At 58.2% G+C, this 16,365-nt stretch overlaps 1 protein-coding gene across 1 annotated transcript in view; it reads left to right on the plus strand.

Annotated features, from left to right (window-relative positions):
* LOC310702297 (uncharacterized protein) overlaps nt 1–16,365 on the plus strand; it is a 636,573-nt gene that overhangs the window by 352,260 nt on the left and 267,948 nt on the right. The window lies entirely within an intron of this gene.

Consider the following 16,365-nt stretch of genomic DNA (forward strand, 5'->3'; position numbering starts at 1 on the left):
GCCTGGAGGCGCTCTGAGAAAGGGGAGAGGCCATGTTGGGTCAGGGCAGCCGGTTCTTCCATGTTTGGAGCGGGTGGAAGGGCCCGCGGCCATCTTGAATGAGGGCAGTTTGGTGCCTGACTGTTATGTATAGATACATACATAGCTGTGTACATATTATATATACAACAGTTTAATATAGATAGGGAATTGATAGACCTAGGTGGTATATAGATATACGGCAGCTGCCGGGTGCCCCCCTTGGTTGGGCCTGTGATGGACAGCAGAGCCAGGCCAGTCAGCAGACTTAGTCCCTCAGAAATTTCCTGGAGCCTCGCTCTGATTGGCTGCCAAGCCAGCGGGGGCGGAGCCAGCCCTTTTGGCGGGAAAAGGCAAGGCGCCTTTTCTGAGGGGGGAGCTTGGAGGGGAAGGTGGGGGGAGGGAAGGGAGACCCCAAGAAGGAGGGCTGAGGGGACCCCCTGGGTGTGGGGGGCGGAGAGAGACCCCCAAGAAGGAGGGCTGAGGGGACCCCCTGGGTGTGGGGGGCGGACTGAGAGGGGGGAGCGGAGGGAGACCCCCAAGAAGGAGGGCTGAGGGGACCCCCTGGGTGTGTGGGGCGGAGAGAGACCCCCAAGAAGGAGGGCTGAGGGGACCCCCTGGGTGTGGGGGGCGGACTGAGAGGGGGGAGCGGAGGGAGACCCCCAAGAAGGAGGGCTGAGGGGACCCCCTGGGTGTGTGGGGCGGACTGAGAGGGGGGAGCGGAGGGGGACCCCCAAGAAGGAGGGCGGAGGGGGACCCCCAAGAAGGAGGGCTGAGGGGACCCCCTGGGTGTGGGGGGCGGAGGGGGACCCCCAAGAAGGAGGGCTGAGGGGACCCCCTGGGTGTGGGGGGAGCGGAGGGAGACCCCCAAGAAGGAGGGCTGAGGGGACCCCCTGGGTGTGGGGGGCGGAGAGAGACCCCCAAGAAGGAGGGCTGAGGGGACCCCCTGGGTGTGGGGGGCGGACTGAGAGGGGGGAGCGGAGGGAGACCCCCAAGAAGGAGGGCTGAGGGGACCCCCTGGGTGTGTGGGGCGGACTGAGAGGGGGGAGCGGAGGGGGACCCCCAAGAAGGAGGGCGGAGGGGGACCCCCAAGAAGGAGGGCTGAGGGGACCCCCTGGGTGTGGGGGGCGGAGGGGGACCCCCAAGAAGGAGGGCTGAGGGGACCCCCTGGGTGTGGGGGGAGCGGAGGGAGACCCCCAAGAAGGAGGGCTGAGGGGACCCCCTGGGTGTGGGGGGAGCGGAGGGAGACCCCCAAGAAGGAGGGCTGCGGGGACCCCCTGGGTGTGGGGGGCGGAGAGAGACCCCTGTTACGGAAAATCTGGGTGCGTATTTACCCTGCCACCCAGCCAATCGGACCAAGTCCGTGGATTCTAGCGGAAGAAAAGGAAGCTCAGCCGGACGCAGGAGCAAAATGCGAAGATCCGAGTTTATTGCGCAACAGGTTCAAAGTGGAATTGAACCCCGAGCATGGGGCGACATAAACTTTTAAAAGTTCCCTCCAAGTCCCAGAATACAGTGCGACAAAACGTCATGAATACATTAAAAGAAGGCTGGGTTTTCCAGGTTACATCATGAATACATTACAGGAAGGTGGGATTACATGGATTAACATTTCAGGAAGGGAGGGGGAAATATGCAGAGTAAGAGATATGCACAGATAAACACAGATAAGCGTTTCCTGAGTACAGGTGATGGGAAGACAATGGCGGAGATATGCATCGTCTGCCACCTGGCATCGCCCGGAGGAAGGGTATGGCAGAACGATCTGACAGGATTAAGGTCTTCCTGAGTACGTGACCTGTCGCTCAGGGGATCATGGAGGTAGGGGCAGCATCATGGAGTCCATAGGGAGCCGAGTTGAATGACACCAAAAGGAAAGAAATCGGAGTTACGGTTGATTTTATATCAATTTCTAAAGGTTTCCTAAGGTTTCCTATGCTGTCTGACCTATTCCGTATCGGTGATTGAAAGTGGAAACAAAATGGATACATTGTAGCAAGAATGGATACATTTTGACAGCTTTATGAGGCCCTTGGTTTCGGATCCATTGTTCTCGCCGTGGGGGGCCGTCAGCAGCTTGTCAGTAGGCTCAACGAGGCGTGCAAGGGCTCCGTGAGCTGGCTCGTGCAGGATAAATGCATGGCTGTGATTGGCTAAGGCGCAGCCATAGGAATTAGCGGAGAAGCTGGAACGCCAGGTCTACCCGTTCTAAGAATGGAGCGCGAATAGCCATAGGAAGAAATAGGAGGACATGTTCATATATTTGAGCTTATTTCGCTCCAGAAAGAAAGAAGGAAAAGGGGGGAGACGGGAGACGTGTGGTGCTTGTGTAACGGTGAGGGGGCTGAGGGTGGGTGTATTGTGGGCACCCTCGAGGTCATCGCCTCGGTTGTTCAAAGGAGAAGGGGGAAGGAGGTACCCCCCCCCCTTTCCCGGTCCGTATCAGTCCCCCATTCGGAGATAGATTTGCATTAAAGTTCTGTAAGAACTTGCAAATCCTTTCTCCGCACCATTGGAGCATCAAATTTCGGTGATCTCATATTCCCCTTCTCCCAAATGCCTCATCTGTACGTAGTCCGGGAAAGTGGGAGCATGTCGGGAGTGGGAATAGGCTCGAAGAGGGAAGGAGCTAGGAGAGGCAGACTGACGGAGGAAAGAGCAGCAAGGGGTAATACAATGCATAGTACAACAGAGGATGGAGACACAAAGGAAAACAGTTAAAATGATGAACACCACGACTTTCAATAACTGCCTGAGCCAACCCAGCTTGGGCAACCATCCCCATAAGTCCACGTCGGATAGTCCCTCATGCTGGATGTCGTGGAGCTTCCCTGCTAGCTCATGAATGTTATTTAAATGTCCAGTTATATTCAAAGTCTGGTCAGTCACATATGTGCAGCACTCTGTGCCTATTAATGCGCAGGTGCCTCCTTGACTGGACAAGAGGAAGTCTGTCGCGATTCTCGTCTGTAGGCTCAATTGTCTTACCTCGGATAGTTCCGACATGAGAGAGTCTGTGATCTGAGTCGCCTCCTGCATGAACTTAAGGAGGATGTCGGTGAGTCGGAGAATATCCACATGATTTGAACCGGCACCGTAGGCGGGGAAAAGCGACCGGCCTACGGTCTCTCCATTTGCAGCGACATCTGACAGATCTGACAGCTCCTTTTGCTCCCTTTTGTTTCGTTGTCTTCCAGGGGGTAGGTGTGGTACTATTCTAATTCCGGGAACGATGTAGCCAATGAAGCAGGATCCGGACATGTGTGGGCTCACCCATGTGTAAGCGCGGTGTCCACACACCCAGAATAGGCCGCTGAGGTAAGATTCCATTCGGCCTGAGGCAAAAGTTTGCAGCAGCATGGTGTCTGTGGGTTGTGGCTTCCAGTCCAAGGGGTGTCCGACCGCAGCGGCCCAGGCAACAGTAAGGTTAGGAAAAGTCCGGGAGTCCCTAGTGTTGGAGACGGTGACCAGTCCAGTTGGTAGGATTTCTAGAGTGTTGATGCATGTACTGGATCCGATGAAGGTTCCTTCCCCTGAGAAGCTGCGGCAAAGGGGTCCCTTTGTGGGGCCGGTGAGGTAGAGGTATTGATGTGTTAAGTTGAGTGCGGTCAAGTTCCAGGAGGTAACATTTCCGGAACGGAACTGTTCTAGGGTCACTGGTACAGGGACCAGTGGGAGGCTCTGTTGGAGATGGCTGGGTGCGTGAGCGCAAATCCAGCAGTCCGGGTAGGGTGACTCCTTCGCCACCTGGCTGAGAAGCTTAATGTAGGAGTTCTGCTCCCAAGATGATAGGAGATCTTCTCCCGGGAGTGCCGAGTCAGTGCCGAATTGTCGGGGTGCCGTACCAACCGGATGGAGGGGGTCGGTGGTGTTCAGTAGTCGCCTATCCCTGGCGATACCGCCGCATCGCAGGGGTCCGACGTGGTCCCAGGAGGGGGAGAGTGAGGGGTGTATAGGGTGGTGCCACCCTTCGAGATATTCAGCCCCTTTCCACTCATGAGTGACCCCTAAGTCCCATAAACAGCAGAACCGTCGCAGGCAGAGTCCTTGGAGTTGGGGCTTTCGGGTTTCTGGGGTGGAGCGGAGGCATTGGAACCCGAAAATCAAGTTTCCAGAGGGGTGGCTTGATTGCGTATAAGCGTGAGTAGCCCCTCCTGTCTCGACTTCGGTCCAATTTGGGGTTTGTGAGACCTCTCCACTCTCGTAAAGAAGATAAGTCCCATTTCTGCAGGTCAGCCGGTAAGAGGAGTGGTCAAGAGTGAGAGCCGCAGAGCCGATGCGGTGTAAATCCTTGTTCCGGATGAAAAGTTCCCAATATTCGTTTTCGGCGAGTTGGGGAACTAGGGAATGGCGCAGCAGGGTTCGGGACTCAGGAAGGCAGAAATCAAAGTCCCCCATTCGATCAGGGTTTGACCTTCCCGTCTCGACCTCATGATAGTCCAAGAAGTGGTAGTTCGTTTGCAAGCCCGTGCAGTGGTCTGATGAGATGGACGCGACCGAGGATAGGGCAGCGAGGAGAAGGGCGGTGCCAAGCAGACCCATGGTTCGGATGCGTGTAGGGAGGGCGCAGATGGTCTAACGAACAAAGGTGTTAGGTAGGGCGAGGCTGTAGAGTGAAGTTATCAAAGGAAGCTGTTGAATGGAGCTGTCAAATGGAGCTGTCAGATGAGCTGTCAAAAGGCGAAGCTATCAACGAAGCAAGCTGTCAATGGAGCTGTCAAACGGAGCTGTCAGATGAACGAAGCAAGCTGTCAATGGAGCTGTCAAACGGAGCTGTCAAACGTGGTTGTCAGCGCGTCTGAAACGTAGCTTGATGGTGTTGGTATCTGGGATGATTTCAGACGTCCAGTTGGGTGTCGCGGTGTCTGGTCCGGTCTGTTGAGCCCGACCTTGGCCCCGATCTGCTGGTCCGGTCTGTTGAGCCCGACCTTGGCCCCGATCTGCTGGTCCGGTCTGTTGGGCCCGACCTTGGCCCCGATCTGCTGGTCCGGTCTGTTGGGCCCGAACTTGGCCCCGATCTGCTGGTCCGGTCTGTTGGGCCCGAACTTGGCCCCGATCCAGTCCGGTCTGTTGGTCGTCGTTGTCAATATATGAGGCCGGTGGAGCAGGTGGAGTCGAAAAGGTGAAGTCCTCGCCGTTGCTTTCTTCAGTCTCTGGTGGAGGGGGTGAGGACTTGCACCTAGTGTGATGTAACCAAGAATTCTTCTCACCTATTTTCACGGCGGTTGGCGATGTCAAGAGTACTTGGTAGGGACCTTCCCACGCGGGTTGGAGTGGTTCCTTCTGGTAGACTTTGACGAGGATCCAGTCACCAGGGTGGAAGGAGTGAGCGTGGACGTCGATGGGCAGGTTCTGTCCCTCGATGGCCGCGTAGTGGTGGAGGCGCTGTAGTTGTGTCTGGAGCTGAATAACATAATTAGTAAGTTCTGCTTCCCCCAGCTCCAGTTCTGATAGTGGGAATAGAGTGTTGTAGACGGGAGGAGGTCTCCCGAATAAGAGTTCGAATGGAGAGAGTTTCAAACGTCCGGTTGGGGCGCTGCGGATGTTATGAAGAACCAGTGGGAGTGCATTCACCCATTTTAGGCCAGTGAGCTCGCAAAGTTTGCCCAACTGTATTTTTATCTCCTGGTTCATACGCTCCACTTGGCCAGAGGATTGTGGGTGGTATGGAGTGTGGAGGTCCCATTTAATTTGGAGTGCCTTGGCCACTAATTGCACCACTTCTGCAGTAAAGTGGGTTCCCCTATCGCTGTCTAGGCGGCGGGGTATGCCATAGCGGGGAATAATATCCTGTAGGAGGGCCCTGGCAACTACGGATGCGGTGGCTTTTCTGCAAGGGAATCCCTCCACCCACGAGGAGAATTGGTCAACTATAATCAAAGCATGTTTAAAGCCTTGGCATTGGGGCAGATCAATGAAATCAAGCTGCAAGTTCTCAAAAGGGACAAAGGCCCACGGTCTGGCTCCTGGTGGTCTCCTGGGCTCCCGCTTGGGATTGAAGCGATGGCAGGTAATGCAATTCTTTGCTGCTGCTGCTGCAGCGGCCGCTATCCCGGGTGCGTACCAAGATCTAATTACATGCTCCATTAATCTCCCTTTTCCCCAATGTGTTCGCTGATGAAGAAACCTCACTACTTTTGGAGTCCAGGCCTTTGGAAGGACAGTTCTTCCATCGGGGAGGACCCAGACACCCTGTTGTTCGGTGGCACCTAGCGATTCCCACGTAGCCTTTTCATCCCCTGGGGCAGATTTGTAAATTTCTGTGAGATCTAGGTCTGCTGGTAGTTGGAGGGCTTGAAACTCGGATTCATTGTTAGGGATGCGTAAGGCAGCCATCTGTGCGGCTTTGTCGGCTCGTCTGTTTCCTTTAGAAACTGAGTCCCTGCCCTTGGTATGGGCCTTGCAGTGGACAACGGCTATAGCGGCAGGTAGGTGGATCGCTGTGAGAAGTCGCTCAACTAGGGCGGCGTGCGAGATTTGAGACCCGGCAGCGGTTAGAAAGCCTCTCTGGAGCCAAATTTGGCCAGTTGTGTGCACAAGGCCGAAACAGTATTTGCTATCTGTATAAATGGTTATTCGCTTCCCTTCACCAATCTCGCAGGCACGCAGCAGCGCAATTAACTCGGCGGCTTGGGCACTGTACTGGGAGTTGATTGGGTTTGACTCTAGTACTTCGAAGTCGGAGACTACCGCGTACCCAGTCTTTCTAACCCCGTCGATTACTTTAGAACTACCATCAGTATATAGTATTAAGTCCGGGTTCTCCAGGGGAAGATGATCTAAGTCTTCGCGGGGCTTTTCGGCTTGCCGGACTATAGTGGTGCAGTCATGATGCGGGGTGCCATCGTCGGGAAGGGGTAGTAGGGTAGCGGGGTTTAGCGAGTTAACACGTTTAATGGTGACATTGGTTGGGGTTAGTAGGAGGGCTTCATACCGGTTGAGGCGGGAGTTCGAGAAATGGTGACATCCTTTTAAGGTTAGGAGGGTTGAGACTGAGTGGGGAACGTGAAGGGTGATTTCGTGGCCCAGGACCGTCTCTTGGGCTTTCTCGAGGAGGACGGCAGCGGCTGCGATGGCTCTGAGGCAACTGACAGCCCCTTTAGCAGTGTTGTCAAGTTGTAGACTATAATATGCTACTGGCCTCTCTTGATCGCGGAAGGGTTGGGTTAGGACACCGGAGGCTACCCCCATTTGCTCGTGGATGAACAGGTTGAAAGGGATTCGGTAGTCGGGTAGCCCCAGGGCAGGAGCGGATCTGAGTTCCCGTTTTAGTCGTTCAAAAGAGCTGTAAGCTTTTTCTTCCCAGACCAATGTGTCTGGGTGGTCCTGACGCGTCATGATAGTTAAGGGCTTCGTTATTTCACTGTAACCAGCGATCCATGCCCGGCAGAAGCCGGCCATGCCAAGGAAGCCGCGCAGCTGTCGCTTTGTTTTTGGGAGAGGGATTTTAGTGACTGCCTCAATCCTGTCAGTGGCCAGACTTCTGGTCCCTACTCCCAGGATGTGTCCCAGATACTTAACTTCTTGTTTACAATACTGGAGTTTCTTTGGAGATACCTTATGTCCTTTCCTTGCTAGTTCTGATAGGAGGTGTTTGGTATCTATCTTACACGCTTCCTCGCTGGTAGAACATAATAAAATATCATCCACGTAAAGAAGTAAGGTGGAGCTAGCCGGTAGGTGGATGTCCTCTAAGTCCTGGTGTAATACGGCCGAAAAAATTGCGGGTGACTCTACGTAGCCTTGGGGCAGTCTGGTCCACGTTAGTTGGCCAGGCCCCCAGGTAAATGCAAAAAGGAACTGACTAGCCGGATCCAGGGGTATACTGAAGAAGGCAGAGCACAGATCCGCAGCGGAGTACCAGGTCGTCCCTGCTGGAATGGCGTTTAGGAGGGAGTTCGGGTTGCCAACTACCGGGTGTCGGGGTATCACGAATTGGTTCACTAATCTCAAGTCCTGCACAAAACGGTACCGTACAGGTGTCCCCTCCTTAGCGGGCTTCTTGACCGGGAGAACTGGGGTATTACAGGGTGAAGCGCATGAGACTAGGATCCCCTTTTCGAGGAAGTCCTCAATCATGGGTGTTAGACCGTCTATGGCTTCTTTGGGCAGAGGGTATTGCTTGGTGCACGGGAAGGGTAGGTCACTTCGGTAAGTGATCTTGACCGGAGTAGCGGAGAGTAAGAGCCCGACTGAGGTTGATTCAGTGCCCCATAGGGAGGGGGGCAATTCCTTTTCCAGGTCTAGAGGGAGCTCGGGAAACTGTCGATCCGCTTTAGATTCCTGAACGATACCTTGGAACATGGGGATAGAGTTCCCTGGCATATGTAGGTAAATGCCATCCGGGGAGCATTTTATAGTGGCGTTAAGTTTGCAGAGTAGGTCTCTGCCGAGGAGATTGACAGGGCTGCTTGTTAAAAGGAAAGTGTGTTCCGCTAGTAATGGTCCGAGGGTGACCTTGGCCGGTCGCGAGAGTGGGCAAGTGCGGGGTATCCCATCCAGTCCCATCACTTTCTTGGTCACTGTCCCTGGTTCCAGATGACTGTCGGTTAGGGTGGAATAGGTAGCCCCTGTGTCCAGTAGGCATTGATAGGGGTGGCCGTCTATTTCGATAGTACAGACCGGGTCCTCAGGTGACAATGTAAGGACAGGGCAGATGGTTTGGGTCTGACTGGGATCCCCTTCTAATTGTCAATAGGTGCCCTGATCATCGGGAGGTGGTTGGTTTGGAGGGTGCAAGGGGGGAGCAGTAGCATTCGCCCAAGGGTGGGCGGGCTGGTCTATGGCCGGCATTTGGGTCCGGGGTCCCGGTTGTGGTCGGGTTTGAGGTATCGGGTTTGAGGCCGTCTGCGGGGTATAAGCCGCTGGGTTGTGGTTGCTGTAGCCTGGAGTTACGTTGGCTTGCGGGGAGAAAGGGGGGTGGGGATTCCGAACAGGGAAAGACTTTGCCTCTGGTCCCCCGTAGGGTGTCGCATTTAGGTAGGGGCAGAATCTTTTTATGTGTCCCTCTTCTTGGCAGTAGTAGCATCCTCCCGTCCCCGGTCCCCATTGCCTATAGGGATTTGGGGGTCCTCCTCCACGGATCCCTTTTCCTCGGGGGAGTCCCCTGCCTCGATTAGGACCATAGGCAGTGTCCATGCTTAAGGCTAGTATTTGTTCAACTTCGGGTTTTGTTTCCTTCTTCTTTCTTTCATCCCGAGAGTTGTAGACAGATTTTGCGATGGACAAGATTTCACTTACGCTCTTTCCATCGTATCCAATTTGGAGATTCAGAGCTTTTCTGATATCTGGGCATGCCTGATCTTTGAAGAACCCTTTAACGATTACTTCATGCTGTGGGTTTTCGGGGTCTATCCCCCCCCATGTTTTAATGGCAGAGACCAATCTAGTGTAGTAATCGGACGGGTGTTCGTTTGGTCCCTGCATGACCGACTGGACTTTGGTCCAATTAACGGTGCGTCGTCCGGCGGCCTTTACACCGTCTAAAATGGCCTTTTTAAATAGGTTTAAGCACCAAATACCCTCGGTGGTGTTATAGTCCCATTCCGGTTCCACTCTAAGACATTGTGCTGTGAGCGCTTGCAATCCCTGAGGCCGTCCCCTTTGGTAGTCGGGTAGTTCTATGGCTTCCCCGGCTTTAGTTAGGATGTCCGCTTTCTCCGCCTCGTTGAAGAGGGCATTCAGAAGGACGTGGACATCTGGCCAGGTGGGATTGTGTGTGGAGAAGATAGCGCTGACCTGGCGGTGGCATTTGTCCGGGTCGTCCCTCAGTGAGGGCATCTGATTTGACCAGGTTACCAGGTCTGAGGTATAGAAGGGTTGATGCGTGTAAACCATCCGTGGGGGCCCATCAGGTTGGAGAGGAGGGATGGGCAGGGCCCTTAAGGGCATCTGGACAGCAGTAGAAGTCACGGTGGAGCTTACTTGGTCAGAAGTCCCCGGAGTCTCTTTATCACAGCCCAGGGTCCCCGTTGCAGAGCCATGAGGTTCCGTGGGAGTAGGCTTATTCACGACTTGGGTAGAGTTCTCAATGGTGTTGTGGGGAGTAGAAGAGGGGGTTTTAGTCCTAGCTTGTCCGGGGTTTTTAACTTGTTTGACGCCCCCTTTGTCCTTTCTCGCTTGTAGTCGTGTGACCCTCCTATTGTCAGTGTCTTGTGTCTCATCCTCCCCCGTTTCCTCCCCACTACTAGAGCTGCTGTCACTGGATGTTGGGGCTCGCGGTGGTGGTCCTTGATAGTAGAAGGGGACCAGGGTCTGTCGTATATCGTCATCCTCGTAAGGGGGGGGCATTGGCTGTCGCCCGGGATTTAATATAGGCAGTTGGTAGGAGGTCGTTCCCTTTGGGGCTTGGAGCATTCTCCTTACTGTCTCAAAGGTGGCCAGATATTCTAACTGGCGGGGTTTTTCTTCTATCAGGGCTTTCCTTAGGTGGTTCAAGCGTTCTTCATTAAATGAACCCCCCGGTGGCCACCGCAATTCGGGTTTGGCGGAGGCGGTACTGGCGGGCCATGTTTCGGAGCAGAGGTCTTCTAATTTTTCTTTAGATAACAATTTGTGGCCAGGAATCGACTTCCAACACGCAATGACGAATTGGAGAGGAGAGTCGGGATCTCTCTGGGAACGGGATGGCTTCCGGGAAGCCTTCCTCCCAGAGTGAGTCCGCTCATGTTTGGAAGCCTGGGTACCCATAGTATATTTCACGCGTGTCTAGATAGGAAAGAGGAGAGAGGAGAGGGCCGATAAGGATTTGTGGGTCTAGGGCTGTCCGACAAAGGACTTGAAACAAAGAAAGGGAAAGGTCTTTAGTCGCTTGGCAACTTCCTAGGGAGGTTTTAAAGAGCTCTAGCTATCCGGTATTCCTTTCTTCCCTTTTCCTTAACCATTTACCTGGGGTCCCTTTTCCACTCTGCCGATCCCGCCCAATTCCTCATGGGCTATTCCCTCCTGGCAACCTCCTACCTATCGTCAAACTTCTCAGGAAAAGGGGCCCTACTGAACGCCCGCGCCGTGCGGTGCCAGATCGGGTGATCCCTGGACAGAATTTCGGGTCGAAAATCCCCCTTGCTTTCGGAAGCGGGCTTACGATACACGTGGCACGTAGCCCGACCGGTGCGGCTGGGATTGGGATAGAAAGCAAGACCACTTCCTGCCCCCTAGAAAGGACGCTCGGGAAGATCGGAAAGAGAGCTCCAACCCCTTGCTTTCAACTGGGATACCCGTTTGCGGAGAGTCGGCTATCTTTCAAGTCGGATCTCTCCGTCTTACCCTTCGGGCTCCCAATTGGTGCGGCTGGCTAGAGAGTTTAGATAAAGAGATAGAGCTCAGAACCCCCCTTTCGGGTCGAGCAGCGGTCCACGATCTCTCTCACCGACTGGACCAAGAGAAAGACAAGAAGGCACGATAGAGAGGAGGGCAGAGAATTCGGTTGCCAGGAGACTTCCACCCCTTCCCACCAGTGCACTGGATTTTCCTATACTCACGCGTCTTCTACGTCGATCCGATCCCGGGATCGATGAATAAGCCGGCTGGATCCCTTTTGCTCCCCGGCTGAACTCCTGGGGCTGTTGATTACCGCCCGGGAGATGGTCGGAGGTCCAAAAGGGTCTTCTCGGGCAAATTGGCCCGCAGCCGGCTGAAGAATTCGGGGCCCCCGGTCAGCAACCCGGGAGAACCGCTCAGCCCCACGTTGGGCGCCAAGCTGTTACGGAAAATCTGGGTGCGTATTTACCCTGCCACCCAGCCAATCGGACCAAGTCCGTGGATTCTAGCGGAAGAAAAGGAAGCTCAGCCGGACGCAGGAGCAAAATGCGAAGATCCGAGTTTATTGCGCAACAGGTTCAAAGTGGAATTGAACCCCGAGCATGGGGCGACATAAACTTTTAAAAGTTCCCTCCAAGTCCCAGAATACAGTGCGACAAAACGTCATGAATACATTAAAAGAAGGCTGGGTTTTCCAGGTTACATCATGAATACATTACAGGAAGGTGGGATTACATGGATTAACATTTCAGGAAGGGAGGGGGAAATATGCAGAGTAAGAGATATGCACAGATAAACACAGATAAGCGTTTCCTGAGTACAGGTGATGGGAAGACAATGGCGGAGATATGCATCGTCTGCCACCTGGCATCGCCCGGAGGAAGGGTATGGCAGAACGATCTGACAGGATTAAGGTCTTCCTGAGTACGTGACCTGTCGCTCAGGGGATCATGGAGGTAGGGGCAGCATCATGGAGTCCATAGGGAGCCGAGTTGAATGACACCAAAAGGAAAGAAATCGGAGTTACGGTTGATTTTATATCAATTTCTAAAGGTTTCCTAAGGTTTCCTATGCTGTCTGACCTATTCCGTATCGGTGATTGAAAGTGGAAACAAAATGGATACATTGTAGCAAGAATGGATACATTTTGACAGCTTTATGAGGCCCTTGGTTTCGGATCCATTGTTCTCGCCGTGGGGGGCCGTCAGCAGCTTGTCAGTAGGCTCAACGAGGCGTGCAAGGGCTCCGTGAGCTGGCTCGTGCAGGATAAATGCATGGCTGTGATTGGCTAAGGCGCAGCCATAGGAATTAGCGGAGAAGCTGGAACGCCAGGTCTACCCGTTCTAAGAATGGAGCGCGAATAGCCATAGGAAGAAATAGGAGGACATGTTCATATATTTGAGCTTATTTCGCTCCAGAAAGAAAGAAGGAAAAGGGGGGAGACGGGAGACGTGTGGTGCTTGTGTAACGGTGAGGGGGCTGAGGGTGGGTGTATTGTGGGCACCCTCGAGGTCATCGCCTCGGTTGTTCAAAGGAGAAGGGGGAAGGAGGTACCCCCCCCCCCTTTCCCGGTCCGTATCACCCCCAAGAAGGAGGGCTGAGGGGACCCCCTGGGTGTGGGGGGCGGAGAGAGACCCCCAAGAAGGAGGGCTGAGGGGACCCCCTGGGTGTGGGGGGCGGACTGAGAGGGGGGAGCGGAGGGAGACCCCCAAGAAGGAGGGCTGAGGGGACCCCCTGGGTGTGTGGGGCGGACTGAGAGGGGGGAGCGGAGGGGGACCCCCAAGAAGGAGGGCGGAGGGGGACCCCCAAGAAGGAGGGCTGAGGGGACCCCCTGGGTGTGGGGGGCGGAGGGGGACCCCCAAGAAGGAGGGCTGAGGGGACCCCCTGGGTGTGGGGGGAGCGGAGGGAGACCCCCAAGAAGGAGGGCTGAGGGGACCCCCTGGGTGTGGGGGGCGGAGAGAGACCCCCAAGAAGGAGGGCTGAGGGGACCCCCTGGGTGTGGGGGGCGGACTGAGAGGGGGGAGCGGAGGGAGACCCCCAAGAAGGAGGGCTGAGGGGACCCCCTGGGTGTGTGGGGCGGACTGAGAGGGGGGAGCGGAGGGGGACCCCCAAGAAGGAGGGCGGAGGGGGACCCCCAAGAAGGAGGGCTGAGGGGACCCCCTGGGTGTGGGGGGCGGAGGGGGACCCCCAAGAAGGAGGGCTGAGGGGACCCCCTGGGTGTGGGGGGAGCGGAGGGAGACCCCCAAGAAGGAGGGCTGAGGGGACCCCCTGGGTGTGGGGGGCGGAGGGGGACCCCCAAGAAGGAGGGCTGAGGGGACCCCCTGGGTGTGGGGGGCGGAGGGGGACCCCCAAGAAGGAGGGCTGAGGGGACCCCCTGGGTGTGGGGGGCGGACTGAGAGGGGGGAGCGGAGGGAGACCCCCAAGAAGGAGGGCTGAGGGGACCCCCTGGGTGTGGGGGGCGGACTGAGAGGGGGGAGCGGAGGGAGACCCCCAAGAAGGAGGGCTGAGGGGACCCCCTGGGTGTGGGGGGCGGAGGGGGACCCCCAAGAAGGAGGGCTGAGGGGACCCCCTGGGTGTGGGGGGCGGAGGGGGACCCCCAAGAAGGAGGGCGGAGGGGGACCCCCAAGAAGGAGGGCTGAGGGGACCCCCTGGGTGTGGGGGGCGGAGGGGGACCCCCAAGAAGGAGGGCTGAGGGGACCCCCTGGGTGTGGGGGGAGCGGAGGGAGACCCCCAAGAAGGAGGGCTGAGGGGACCCCCTGGGTGTGGGGGGCGGAGGGGGACCCCCAAGAAGGAGGGCTGAGGGGACCCCCTGGGTGTGGGGGGCGGAGGGGGACCCCCAAGAAGGAGGGCTGAGGGGACCCCCTGGGTGTGGGGGGCGGACTGAGGGGGGGAGAGGAGGGAGACCCCCAAGAAGGAGGGCTGAGGGGACCCCTGGGTGTGGGGGGGGAGTGGAGGGAGACCCCCAGGAAGGAGGGCTGAGGGGACCCCTGGGTGTGGGGGGGGAGTGGAGGGAGACCCCCAGGAAGGAGGGCTGAGGGGACCCCCTGGGTGTGTGGGGGGAGCGGAGGGAGACCCCCAGGAAGGAGGGCTGAGGGGACCCCTGGGTGTGGGGGGGGGAGTGGAGGGAGACCCCCAGGAAGGAGGGCTGAGGGGACCCCCTGGGTGTGGGGAGGGAGGGAAGGGAGACCCCCAAGAAGGAGGGCTGAGGGGACCCCCTGGGTGGGGGGGCAGACTGAGAGGGGGGAGTGGAGGGAGACCCCCAAGAAGGAGGGCTGAGGGGACCCCCTGGGTGTGGGGGGCGGACTGAGAGGGGGGAGCGGAGGGAGACCCCCAAGAAGGAGGGCTGAGGGGACCCCCTGGGTGTGGGGGGCGGACTGAGATGGGGGAGCGGAGGGAGACCCCCAAGAAGGAGGGCTGAGGGGACCCCCTGGGTGTGGGGGGCGGAGGGAGACCCCCAAGAAGGAGGGCTGAGGGGACCCCCTGGGTGTGGGGGGCAGACTGAGGGGGGGAGGGAAGGGAGACCCCCAAGAAGGAGGGCTGAGGGGACCCCCTGGGTGTGGGGGGCGGACTGAGAGGGGGGAGGGAAGGGAGACCCCCAAGAAGGAGGGCTGAGGGGACCCCCTGGGTGTGGGGGGCGGACTGAGGGGGGGAGCGAAGGGAGACCCAAGAAGTAGGGCTGAGGGGACCCCCTGGGTGTGGGGGGCGGAGGGAGACCCCCAAGAAGGAGGGCTGAGGGGACCCCCTGGGTGTGGGGGCAGACTGAGAGGGGGGGCGGAGGGAGACCCCCAAGAAGGAGGGCTGAGGGGACCCCCTGGGTGTGGGGGGCGGACTGAGAGGGGGGAGGGAAGGGAGACCCCCAAGAAGGAGGGCTGAGGGGACCCCCTGGGTGTGGGGGGCGGACTGAGGGGGGAGCGGAGGGAGACCCCCAAGAAAGAGGGCTGAGGGGACCCCCTGGGTGTGGGGGGCGGACTGAGAGGGGGGAGGGAAGGGAGACCCCCAAGAAGGAGGGCTGAGGGGACCCCCTGGGTGTGGGGGGCGGACTGAGGGGGGAGCGGAGGGAGACCCCCAAGAAGGAGGGCTGAGGGGACCCCCTGGGTGTGTGGGGGGAGCGGAGGGAGACCCCCAAGAAGGAGGGCTGAGGGGACCCCCTGGGTGTGGGGGGGGAAGGGAGACCCCCAAGAAGGAGGGCTGAGGGGACCCCCTGGGTGTGGGGGGCGGACTGAGAGGGGGAGGGAAGGGAGATCCCCAAGAAGGAGGGCTGAGGGGACCCCCTGGGTGTGGGGGCAGACTGAGGGGGGGAGGGAAGGGAGACCCCCAAGAAGGAGGGCTGAGGGGACCCCCTGGGTGTGGGGGCAGACTGGGGGGGGAGCGGAGGGAGACCCCCAAGAAGGAGGGCTGAGGGGACCCCCTGGGTGTGGGGGGCGGACTGAGAGGGGGGCGGAGGGAGACCCCCAAGAAGGAGGGCTGAGGGGACCCCCTGGGTGTGGGGGGCGGACTGAGAGGGGGGCGGAGGGAGACCCCCAAGAAGGAGGGCTGAGGGGACCCCCTGGGTGTGGGGAGCGGAGGGAGACCCCCAAGAAGGAGGGCTGAGGGGACCCCCTGGGTGTGGGGGGCAGACTGAGAGGGGGAGGGAAGGGAGACCCCCAAGAAGGAGGGCTGAGGGGACCCCCTGGGTGGGGGGGAGGGAAGGGAGACCCCCAAGAAGGAGGGCTGAGGGGACCCCCTGGGTGTGTGGGGGGGAGGGAGACCCCCAAGAAGGAGGGCTGAGGGGACCCCCTGGGTGTGGGGGGCAGACTGAGAGGGGGAGGGAAGGGAGACCCCCAAGAAGGAGGGCTGAGGGGACCCCCTGGGTGTGGGGGGCGGACTGAGAGGGGGGAGCGGAGGGAGACCCCCAAGAAGGAGGGCTGAGGGGACCCCCTGGGTGTGGGGGGCGGAGGGAGACCCTCCAGAAGGAGGGCTGAGGGGACCCCCTGGGTGTGGGGGGCGGACTGAGAGGCGGGAGCGGAGGGAGACCCCCAAGAAGGAGGGCTGAGGGGACCCCCTGGGTGTGGGGGGGGCGGAGGGAGACCCCCATGAAGGAGGGCTGAG

This window comes from Podarcis liolepis (assembly GCF_965112155.1).
Source record: "Podarcis liolepis genome assembly, chromosome: 2".
NCBI lineage: Eukaryota > Metazoa > Chordata > Lepidosauria > Squamata > Lacertidae > Podarcis > Podarcis liolepis.